Below are 11,252 nucleotides of genomic sequence, written 5' to 3'. Positions count from 1 at the left end.
TGCCTGCTTTTAATTCTGGCTGCTGGGGATTTGTAGCCTGGGGGCTTACTTGAGCTTGGGAGATCTGAGCTGCAGAGGACTGAGCTAGTCAAGTGTCTTGCACTTGGTCTGAGTATTGCTTTGGTTAATCCCTGGGATGGGGTACCAAGTTATCTGAAAAGGGTCAAACTGGATTTGATGGGAAACAGAGAAAGTCCAAACCCCCTTGCTGATCAGGAGGTGTGCTCAATCTGTGAACTTCTTCTAGCAAGGGCAAGATAAGTAGACCTAGTCCTTATCAAAAAGAAAAAAAAAATTGTGATTTCCAGGACCATGTATCCAGAGGTTATCTTTACTGCCCTTCTCTTTTTTTTTAATTCTTCATTGGTACCTGCTGTGGTCAACTGAGAACATATATGCACATACTTGACCACTCTCCACCCAACCACCCACCAAAGAATAGGGAGTCAAATGTGTTGTCCATTTCTGTAACTGAATGAACCAATAAATGGGCTACTAGGAACTGTGTCTACATGGGTTAAATGAGTCAAATAGTTCTCACCATTTGTAGCTTTTTATTAAAAATGTACTCCTGTGGCCTTACTGTAAAAAATTGTGATTCCTTGGTGGGAAAAGCATATATTTTGTAATTAAACGTCAAAAAAATCTGGAGTTTTGTTTATCTTTATAAGAGAAGTTCATAAGAATAAGTTAATAGTTTGGAATTCTAAGACCTAAGTGTTTTGCTTGTTTCTTTGCAGCATAAGAAAGGCACAAAAATTTTCCTTAGTCTGTTCATTGTTATGAGGATATTTTTTTTCATTCTAACTTTCTGATAAAAATTCATGGCTCAGGAAAACATAAAACCAACATTTAAGCTATTTTCAGGAAAGAAGGTGGGAAGATTGCTGTGATCTAAAATTGGTCTTCAAGACAAGGTAAACGAGGGTACCAGAGGAATGGTTAAATGAGCTTTCCAAAGTAATCAAAAAAAATATTAAAGAACAACATGCACAGCGTGAATTTAATGTTTGAATAGACTGCCATGGAATATAGTGCTTAATCAATGATCTGTACATGATTTCTGTATAATTGTGGAAATCTTTCTACATACAGAAGACTTAGAAATATGTGCTTCCTCTTTCAACCATTTCAAGCAAAATTAGAAAGGAATAAAATGTCTCCTGCATTAACTGTAATCAGGATTTTCCAGTCTGTGGGGAACTTAAGAAATGTTGGGTGAAGGGGAAGAAGGAATTGTAAAATCTTTTTTGAGATTCCCAGGAAAGGATCCATTCAATTTTACTCTAACATCAATTATCACAATTGAAGAATAGATTGAAAGATATCAAGGGGGAGATTAGAAAAATTAGAAAATGAGAAAGAGTAGGGAAAAAACATACAATCTTATTGGTCAATAGATGTTGTCTCCCATTCAGATTGTATAGAAGCCAACATTGGAAAGTACCTACCTTTGCATCATTATTTTCAATGTTATTCTAAATACAAATACATTTTCAACATATTCATGATTTTTCATTTAGTGCTTTTATAATAAGAGGGTAATTCTGACAAGGAAGAATTGTTTCTTATTGATGTCACATAAATTCTACTCTTAATTTCTGTTTTATTGCTCTTATAAGTTATTTCATTGTTTCATATGATAATTCTCTGTCCCAGTTTTTAAATAGGGCATTTCTTCCACAACCTCCCCATTCTCACCCAGTAAGTCCAGAGAGATTAAAAAAAATTTTTTTTTTCAGAACAAGTGCTTGTCAAAACACTGGCATTCATCACTTTAATCGTTCTCTTACAAGAAGCTGCTGGAAAATAAATGAGAAGGATTTTTTTTCCTTGGGTAAAAATGATAGATATATTCTTAAGCCATTAAAAATTCTATTTAGCTCTACTGCTAGTTGATGGTTTTTGGTTTTAAGGGAAAAGACTAAAATATTTTATATCAATCATCAAGAAAGAAATTGTAGATTGCACCATTTAGACACAAAACAAACTCTGTTTCTCATTTTATAAAAAGTTTCCTAAGATCATTTTATGGAACTTTGACACCTTTCATTGTTAATTTCAAAAATAGATCCTTCAGAAATATTTACTTTTCATTGTTCTGTCATAGTATGAAAGCTCTAAACATAAGCCCAGTGACAAAGTGTATTTCTGTTGTCCAAGACCAGACTTGCTACATTTGGAGAAGTACATTGTCCAATGATTGGCCATAGTATGATAATTCATGAAAGAGGAAAATGGTAGATTTATTTTTATTTAAATCAGCCATTAAAAATTCCATTTAGCTTACTATATGTTCATGCCACTGTTGATTTTAAAGACTGAACTCAGAAAACATACCTATGAAAAGAAGGGTTTTGGTCTTTGTGGGAAGAGAACATGATACTAAGAAAATTGTAAATCTTTGAATCAATTATCATACCATCTAAATATATGTGTACATCATTTTTAAACATAAGTGGGAATAGAGCCTATTTTGAATGGTTTCTAGATTGTCAAAACTAATGGCCAGTTTTAGTTAGTTCAGTTAATTAGCCAATAAATTCCATTCTCATTTAGAATAAATTCAATCCATTGAGTTCATTCCACAATATTAATCATGAGAGATATCTTGGCATCATGGATAAAGAGCCATTCTCAGAGCCAGGAAAACCTGAATTCAAATCCTGCCTTTGATACACACTGGCTTATAACCCTGAAAAAGTCACATAACCTCCCCATGTGCTAGATAGATCTCTAAGATTATGATTGAAAAAACAGGTTTTCATATATTAGTAGGAAGAATTAATTTCTTCATCTAAGAGTTCCCTGTACCAATGAAATTCCCTAGTCCCAATTGATAATATCCAGATACTTATGCTTTGAGTATGAATGCAGTTATAATTAAATGCTGACATAATTCCTGAGTGCTTCCTTTCCATGTAAGAGGTATAGGGCAAGCCATCTAGGCTTGTATCTTGCTTTATGATATCATATAATCCACCAAAATTCAAGTCAACTTATTTATTCAAGTATATTTTTACTCAGTGAGTTAAAATTTCTTTCAGGATATGTTTCTTACCACTCTTCTTTTTAAAAAACCTAGATATGTAAATAGTAAAAAGTACCTAAAAGTCCATTTAAATAGTCTGTATCTTCTGGCTTAGATGAATAGACTCTTCTAAATATTCCATTAAGTAAAAGTAAGAATTCCCCTCATATAATCGCTTCCTTTATTTGCATCATTAAATTGCATATCTAGATGTGGAAGAGATCTCAGAGGCCCTCCATACCAAGCCATGCATTTTTTAGAGTTGAGAGATCAGAGTCCCTGGGAGATTTGGTGGCTTACTCATATATACTTTGTCTCTTTTTGCTAAGAATGAGCATTCAAAGTATTGGTTGAAGTCTAATAGTTTAAGCGCATTCAATAATCAAATAGACCTCTCATCTCATAGATGTAGATATTCCCTCTAATGATTAAGATTAGCAATCCAGTGAGGTAGTTTTATATAAGAAGGGGGAAAAAAAACTGTCATCCATAGTGGGTTATAAAATTAATTTGTAAAAGACAATCCTATTATCAGACTTTAAAAATATCTAATTTGGTGCTTCTTTTCTAATATAATATTTAGTGTTAGAAAATCAATAAAATATCATTCAAGTATATTGCAGACTGCCTAGACAAATATGATGAGAGTATGATTTATTCACACCCTTTAAACAGGTATCAAATGGACTAAATCCTCATGGGGAGTAGTATAAAATTTATAATATTTTTCTTTTAAATTGCATAGAATGATTCTGCATTGATTCCAACTGCAGAATGGTGTCACCCTCACATTTAAATGGCTGCATTCTCTACTAATATCTAATTGTGTGATTTTATCATTGTTGCATATATTTCCTTTAAAAAGAAGCAGAGTTTAATGACTTTTAATCCATGACAATCATTTCATTCTTAAACAAGTGTCTTCTAAAAGATCCATTTATTCTTTTGACATTTTTCTTCTAACATCTATGGAAATATCTTCTCGATGATGAAGAAATGTTATCCCTATTTTGTTTCTGCCTACTAAAGACATTACTCAACTTTGCAGATCTTCTGTCGTACAGTGGAACTTGGAAACATTTTTAATTATCTATTCTCAAGGATTCAGAGGTAATCTTCTCCCTTTTTATAATCTCTTTGTATTCTTTCATTTTTTTCTCTCTCAAGTATAAGATTAGTTTCAAATTATCTTTATATCTCGGCCCTATTTCAGCGTAATCTAGGGCATGTCCAGATTTTCAAGGGTGTGAACCGATCTCATCAATGCATGATTTAGCTGAACTCTAACCAAAACTGTGGAAAGAGAACAGGATGAAGTGGAAATCCAAAATTTTGTAAGTGTTATGAATGTCTCCTATTAAATTATAAATATATTAAATATTATATTACATATAATTTGATAAAATTGATTATTATCAGTATGTAAGTTTTCTCCATCTTCATCATAAATGAGTTTCAAGAAAGAATATCTTGAGATATTGAGAGAGAAATTTATCTGTCTAAAGAAATGATATGAAAGAAATTTAGCCTAGTGAAACTGTTAAATTTTAGTGCCTATTTGCTCAAATACATTTCTAAGTCTCTATGTGATGAGTTTCTTTTTTTTTTTATTGGGTTATTCTTTCCCTTACTTTCTTCAGTCAAAGAATTTTAAAGGTAAAAATGACCCAAGAAGTTGTCTAATCCAACTTCTCACCAAATTCAGGAATTTCTTCTATCGAATGACTATGAAATGGTCACTTAGGCTCTAAATCATCATCACCATATCATATCATAACAACAACAACATCATACCAAAAAACAAATTAAAAAAATAAAAACAGGCAGTACAGCTCAGTGGACTACATGCTGGTCTTGAGATCATGAAGATGTAAGCTCAAATTCAATCTTTCCCTAACCAGGTGACCAAAACTAATCTGTCTGAGTCTCAGTTTCTTCATCCTGAAAATTGGAAATAATATCTTAATTACCTACCTCACAGCATTGTTATGTGGTTACAATGACAAAAGATATGTATAGTATGTATAGTGCCTTGTAATTAATCAAAAATATATGTCGAGTTTTTAATTTTATCATTGTATTTTTAAAGGTTTCAAAATGTATTCATCATAACAACACTGTGAGAAAAATAAAATCAGTGCTAATTTCTTTTGCTACTCCACCTTCCTACATCTATTTGTCCTCCAATCTTAGATTTCTACAGTTTTAGAATCTATTTATTTGGTAAAAGTAAGATGGTCATCAGTCACTCAGCAGGCCAGTAATAGGACTTTTAGTCTCATTCTGCCTGATTTATTTATGTGATAAAGTCAGACAGGGACCTGAAGGTTGGATACATACTTGACAGCCTTTTAAGGAGAAATACTCTTTCTAAAGTTTTCTTAGAGTGATATTAAGGGCAGCACAAAGATTCAATTAATCATTGCAGAAATAGACATGGTTTGACTTTTGGGGTATTGAATACACAAATCACATCAGTTAAAGAACCAAACTCATTCTCTCAGGGAAACAAAACAACCCAAAACCAAAAAATAAAACCTTTGGTCTCCCTAATCCAAATAATACCCAATTTAGTTGGGGAGCTAATCTTTCATTCTGAAGAAACAATTGGCTGGAAAAAATAGGTCAGTTTATTCTGAGTTTCCTCATAATAACCAACTAATTCCAATTGAAATAATACTTGTAAGAGATGTCAAAATTCACCAGTACAAAGATTATTGGCGATTCTGTGTGGAATAGTGGATAGAGAGCAGAACTTTGAGTCCAGGAGATTTGGATTCAGATGGTTCTTTATGGACAAGTCACTTAGCATCTCTGAGTTTCAGATTACTCATCTGTCAAAAGAGGGGCTTGGACTAGATGACCTGTCAATCACCTTCTAGCTCTAAAACCAGGATTCTTTCTTTTGCTGCATACGTGAATGGTATACCCGTCCAAGTGTCTGAGGCTGGATCCGAACCCAGGTCCTCCTGACTCCAGGGCTGGTGCTCTATTCATTGAGCCACCTAGCCACCCCTACATGAGACTTTCTTGATCACTCTTAATTATCAGTGCTTTCCTGACCTCAGATTAAGTATTAATTAGTATTTAATTAATTTATTAATTTAAAAAGTAATAAATTAAGTATTTGCCTTAATTGCATTTTATATTTACTTATCTGTATGCACGCCTGTTTGTCTGTGTTCCCTTAAAGAATCTAAGTACCTTGAGGGCAGGAATTGTTCCGTTTTTGTCTTTGTACCCTTAGAAGCTGAAAAGCAGCATATGGCATAGTGGATTAAGGACTGGATGGGGACCAGGAAGATGAAGGAGCAAGTTCCACTGCTGTTATCTCTAATACATACTAGTTCTGTGATGCTGAGCAAGTCACTGAACCTCTTAGTGTCCCCAGGCAACATTCTGGGATCATAAATTGCTGAGAAGGTGGCTGATCTGCATTGGTGAAAGGAGTTTCTTCTCTTCAGAGTTTGTTATGCCAATGAAATCATAAGCTCAGTCCCCTTGCAGTACCTGGCACCTAGTAGGCACTGAATAAATGGCTGTTAATTGAATTGAATGACATTAATTGCTTCAGGATTTACACATTTGCAACATCTGTGAGTTACAAGCATTTATTCTATTCTGAGCCTACTTTGTGTAAGGCACTGGATTAGTTTCTGGGAACAAAAAGACAAAAACAGAACAGTCTCTGTCCTCAAGGAGGTTAACAGAGCTTACCTTGCTATAATATGTAAAGCATTTTGTAAAATATGAACTCTTTGGATCACCATAACAACCCTTTAAGAAAGGTATTTCATGTGTTATTATGCCCACTTTACAGATGAAGAAACTTCAGGTTAAGTAACTTGTCCATGGTCAAATAAGTATTAAATGTCAGAGGCACGATGTAGACCGAGGTCTGTCTTACTCAGGCTATCATATCCTACCCATAGCACCCCAAACTGGGAGGATAGACATGCATAGGGCAAGAACCAGCACATTCTGGGGACACATTCCCACTAATCTTTTCTCTTGGGGGAAGCACTATCCCTATCCACAATTAGGAGCCTAGTTTCCCTTTCCAGGTTTGTAGGTTACATCGAACTCTGACGACTTGCTGCAAGTGGTAGCTTTGCTGCCATTCCCCTCCCCCAAGCGTTCAAACCATAGATGTTCAGATGCATAGACAGCTATGAGCATCACAGCTAAACACAAGATGATGCTCTTTGGCATGGGAGCAAAGCCAAAGAAAATTAAACTCATAAGAAGATCTGGCTGATACTGAAAGGCAATTCTTGTGGACAATAACATGAAAGAGAGATAATTCCTGATACAGTCTCAACACCTCCTCCTACTTTCTCCAGCTCTGTCTCAGCAAAATGCAGCAAAGACATGAGTCACCAGGGTCATTACTACCTGTGTCAGCTGAAAATTTGATTAAGCTGGCCTCCTTGGCTTATCAGGAAAGTGCCATGTTTTTGTTCTAAGAACTTAATTCTTCTTTCCCTCATTTTTTGTTCCATTTGCAGATTCAATTTGCATTTTAATTTCCCCCTGGTTTATCAAAGTCCAGCCAGTGACATGAGCTGTTGTTTCTGTTCAGGTTGAATGCACCCCCATGAGGATCAGCTCTGGATGGAAAGTCAGGTTACTGTCAAAGGGTACATCTCCTCCACCTTTAGTAAGTACTGGGAAGTGAAGTCTACACCAAACAAGGTTTCAGCCCCTGTGGCCACGTGTAATTAATTAGAGATGTCTAGTGCAATAAGGCAGTTCTGAACAAAGTGAATATATCCATCTGAGAGGTCAAAGGATATTCTTTGGGCAGCTCATGCCAAAAGTGGCTTCCTATTATGGGAGCATCGTTTGCTTTGAGTGAATAGAAAGTAGAAGAAATGTTACAAGATCTCCTGGGATGATCAGAGTTGACACTTAGAAGAGATAAAATGACAGCTTAAAGTGGAAAATTGGCTTCCTCCCCCACCCCCAAATGTGGCCTGTGAATTAATGAACAGCTTTGTAGATTGAGGTCTAGATAAAAATGGTCTAGAGGGATTCCCGAGAAACTTGATTGATTCTGGATTCATTCTGGGATGGGTGGCAGAAATAAGAAAGTTTCTTCCTCCCCATAATTAAAAACTCTCACGAATTTATGTCAAAAGGATAAATAAGTGGTGGTAGCAACAATAACAGTAACAACAATAATAAATGCTCATAGACTGACTGTACATTTTTAACCTAATTATTAATGCAATAAATTTGAGCTCTTTGTTCAGTTACCAGTGAGGAGATACAGTATTAAATTTATATTTTCAGTATAAATAAAAGAAAGCCAAAAGAACTTATGAATAATAGTTCCACTTGGAGAGGAAAAGAAAGACTGGTTTCATCAGGCATCCAAAAGCAACAAGAAAAGTCATTTCATGGGACACTTGGTCATCTTGATTTGAAGTTTTCATAAGCATTTGCAAAAACACTACCATGAATAAAATTGTAAGTTACAAGCAAACGTCTGTGGCAAATGATATGGAGCTACAAAACCTGATAAAAAATTCAGCCAGACCCCAAATGACCTGAAATATCCATTACAACTTGGTGATTTTAGTATAAAAACTGACATGGAATGAACAACAAAAAATATCTCGGAAACATTGCAGGAGTAAGAAACAAAGAGATCAGATGCTTATACACGGCAGCCTAATTACTATACATTATTAACACTGTCTTCAAAAAGAGTCAGGAAACACAAGATATGATAAAGACTAAATAACATCACAAAAAGTCAAACTTATTATATCTTAAGACACAGGAAATGGTTAGTTGTCCTAAACATTATGGGAGTTAGTACCAAAATAATGTTCTGTACACAGTGAGTCCATCTAATTGTTAGAGCACAGATTAAAAGTCAAAGCCAAACTAAAGATGCAAAAAGAGAAGAAGATATGGTACATAAATAAATGAACTTTGGAGGAGCCTTAAATGATAAACAGGTAAAAGAACAAACATCAACACAGGCTATCACCATTTCTGATAGATGGATAATCAGTGAAAATCAATTGCCAGACCTAGATGACCACAGAAATTTTTTTAGCCAATAGCTGAACTTTGGACTAAATTAAGAGACATGGCAGTCAAGGACAACATTGGTTTAGATTAATAGTGTCAAATCTGAGTAGAAAAGGGCCACTAAATCAAACATAAGGATCCTGGAAGGTCTCATATACAAGAGAAAGTAGAAATTACAGTCAAGAAAACAAATATTAGCCCGACTATACAAAGAAGAGATACATGCTATAGCCAAATAAAATGTAAGGATGTTGAGATACTGATTCTCCAAATATCTGAAAGAAGAGAAAAACACATAAACAATTACAATTAGTATAATTTCTAAAGATATAATTAAGAAAACCTCAATAATTAGTACCCACATGTATAATATCCCATTCCTACAAATACTTATGAGAATAATCTACACCCACATTGAAGCCATGCTTTAGAAATATTACAAGGGAACTGGAAGGCTTTCTCAAATGATATTTTATAGAAGACCACATTTTCAATAACAGTGAATTGAATACATGATTCTTATGTGTTTGTTGATTAAATTAAAATATATTTAATCAATTAGAGCAAAAGAAAACCATAGACTTTTTCTAGTGTCTCCCATTTTTATGTTAAAATAATAAAAGATAACTGCAAAGATTTAACATTAGACACAATTTTATTCAATGACCTTCTGATTATAATTACCAAGAGAAGAATAAAAGAAGGAAACATGCATTTGCTAAAATTGTTTGTTATGGTGATGATAGTATATCTTACGTAAGTTGTATTTAGGACCTTATAAAGGTGTTTTAATGATCAATCTTCTCCCTGAAACAAAGGGCCATTATTTTTCACATCGATTTTCTTCAATGAGATTCTATTTTGATGCCTTTTAGAGGTATAGCTACAACCTTGCTTTCTCAAAGACTAAACCAATGTAACACGTAATCTGGAAATTTATACTACAAAACCATTAGGGTGACCACTTGGTGATGAATTCATTGGTCATGACAACCAAAAAAGAAAAAAGTAAAATATAAAATGGCCCTTAGGCTGATGTATACACTTTGCCTTCTGTGTTGATAATTGCAGTTGCAGAGTAGCAGAAAAGGAGGCAGAGAGTGTTAAAAGTAACACAGTTTTAGACCATCAGTAAACATTTCCTTATTTCATGGTACCCTAAATTGTAAATTCTTTGTCCGGTGACCAGAAACTGAATATAGTTCTATGTCACCTGAATTGTATCAATATAGACTTTCTCAGTATAAGCACACGAGACAAAAGATGAGAAGGTGATAGATGCACAAGTTCTTGTTGGAAAAGCAAATTAAGAAATTGAGAGAGTTAATTTTATCATGCATCTCAAGTCCACTAGGAAAATAGTTCACAGCCTTTCGTGAGTAAGATTTTACTTTGAAAGTCAAAGCAAGGAGTTGGATTTTTTTTTGTATATGTGAATGCCAAAAGAAACATCATTTCCAGGGACAGTTAATGATTTCATATGGCAGTCATCATAAGTATTTGCATAAAAAGAACACCATGAAAGTAATTTAACTGGCAGTATCTGTTGCAAAGGATGGTAGAGAAAGGGTAAAGAGAACTTTACAAACTCAAACAATTAAATTAACATTCACTTGGACTCTTCATAACTTTGATATCAAAAAGACCATAAGTAATAATGGAGAAAAATGATTTTGAAAATAGCATTGAGTGCTACAGAATGAGAGAAACCAAATATTTGTGGACTGCCTAGAAGCCACACTTCATGAATAGTTTCTTTCAGAAAAAGAATTAGAAGGTGCTGGCCATGGTGAGCATGGAATTATATCACAAAAAATAAATGAAATTGATTATTTTGACAACTGAAGTGGGAGATATTTCTGAATCGATTGTCTTTGTATAGTCAGAGCACTAACTTCTTAAATCAAACACAAAAATAAAGAATAACAGTAAAGCTATGTGGTGTGAAAGCAAGGCATCTCTGACCTTTCCTGTTTAAATAGTCATGGATGTTGATAAATGATCAATAGATTTAAGAAAAGATGTCAATACCAGTGTCACAGAGAATTAACAAAAGGAAATCAATCATCACCCCATGGAGACCCAAAGAGCCTAAAACTCATCTTAACCAGTAAAGACTTGACGTATTTAACAAAAGGAGTATAATGGCCATCACTTTTATAAATTTTTTTGTAAA

The 11,252-nt window shown here is 34.2% G+C and overlaps 1 protein-coding gene across 2 annotated transcripts in view; it reads left to right on the top strand.

Annotated features, from left to right (window-relative positions):
- The window catches only part of GRM7 (glutamate metabotropic receptor 7), a 375,698-nt gene that overhangs the window by 311,631 nt on the left and 52,815 nt on the right, over window positions 1–11,252 (top strand). The gene's annotated exons all lie outside the window — the stretch shown is intronic.

Source organism: Petaurus breviceps, unplaced genomic scaffold, assembly GCF_028583685.1.
Source record: "Petaurus breviceps papuanus isolate PSGF00001 unplaced genomic scaffold, PetGlider_PUasm1.0 174, whole genome shotgun sequence".
NCBI classification, from domain to species: domain Eukaryota; kingdom Metazoa; phylum Chordata; class Mammalia; order Diprotodontia; family Petauridae; genus Petaurus; species Petaurus breviceps.
The sequence above is the reverse complement of the archived record's forward strand: the minus strand, read 5'-3'. Positions and strand labels throughout refer to the sequence as shown.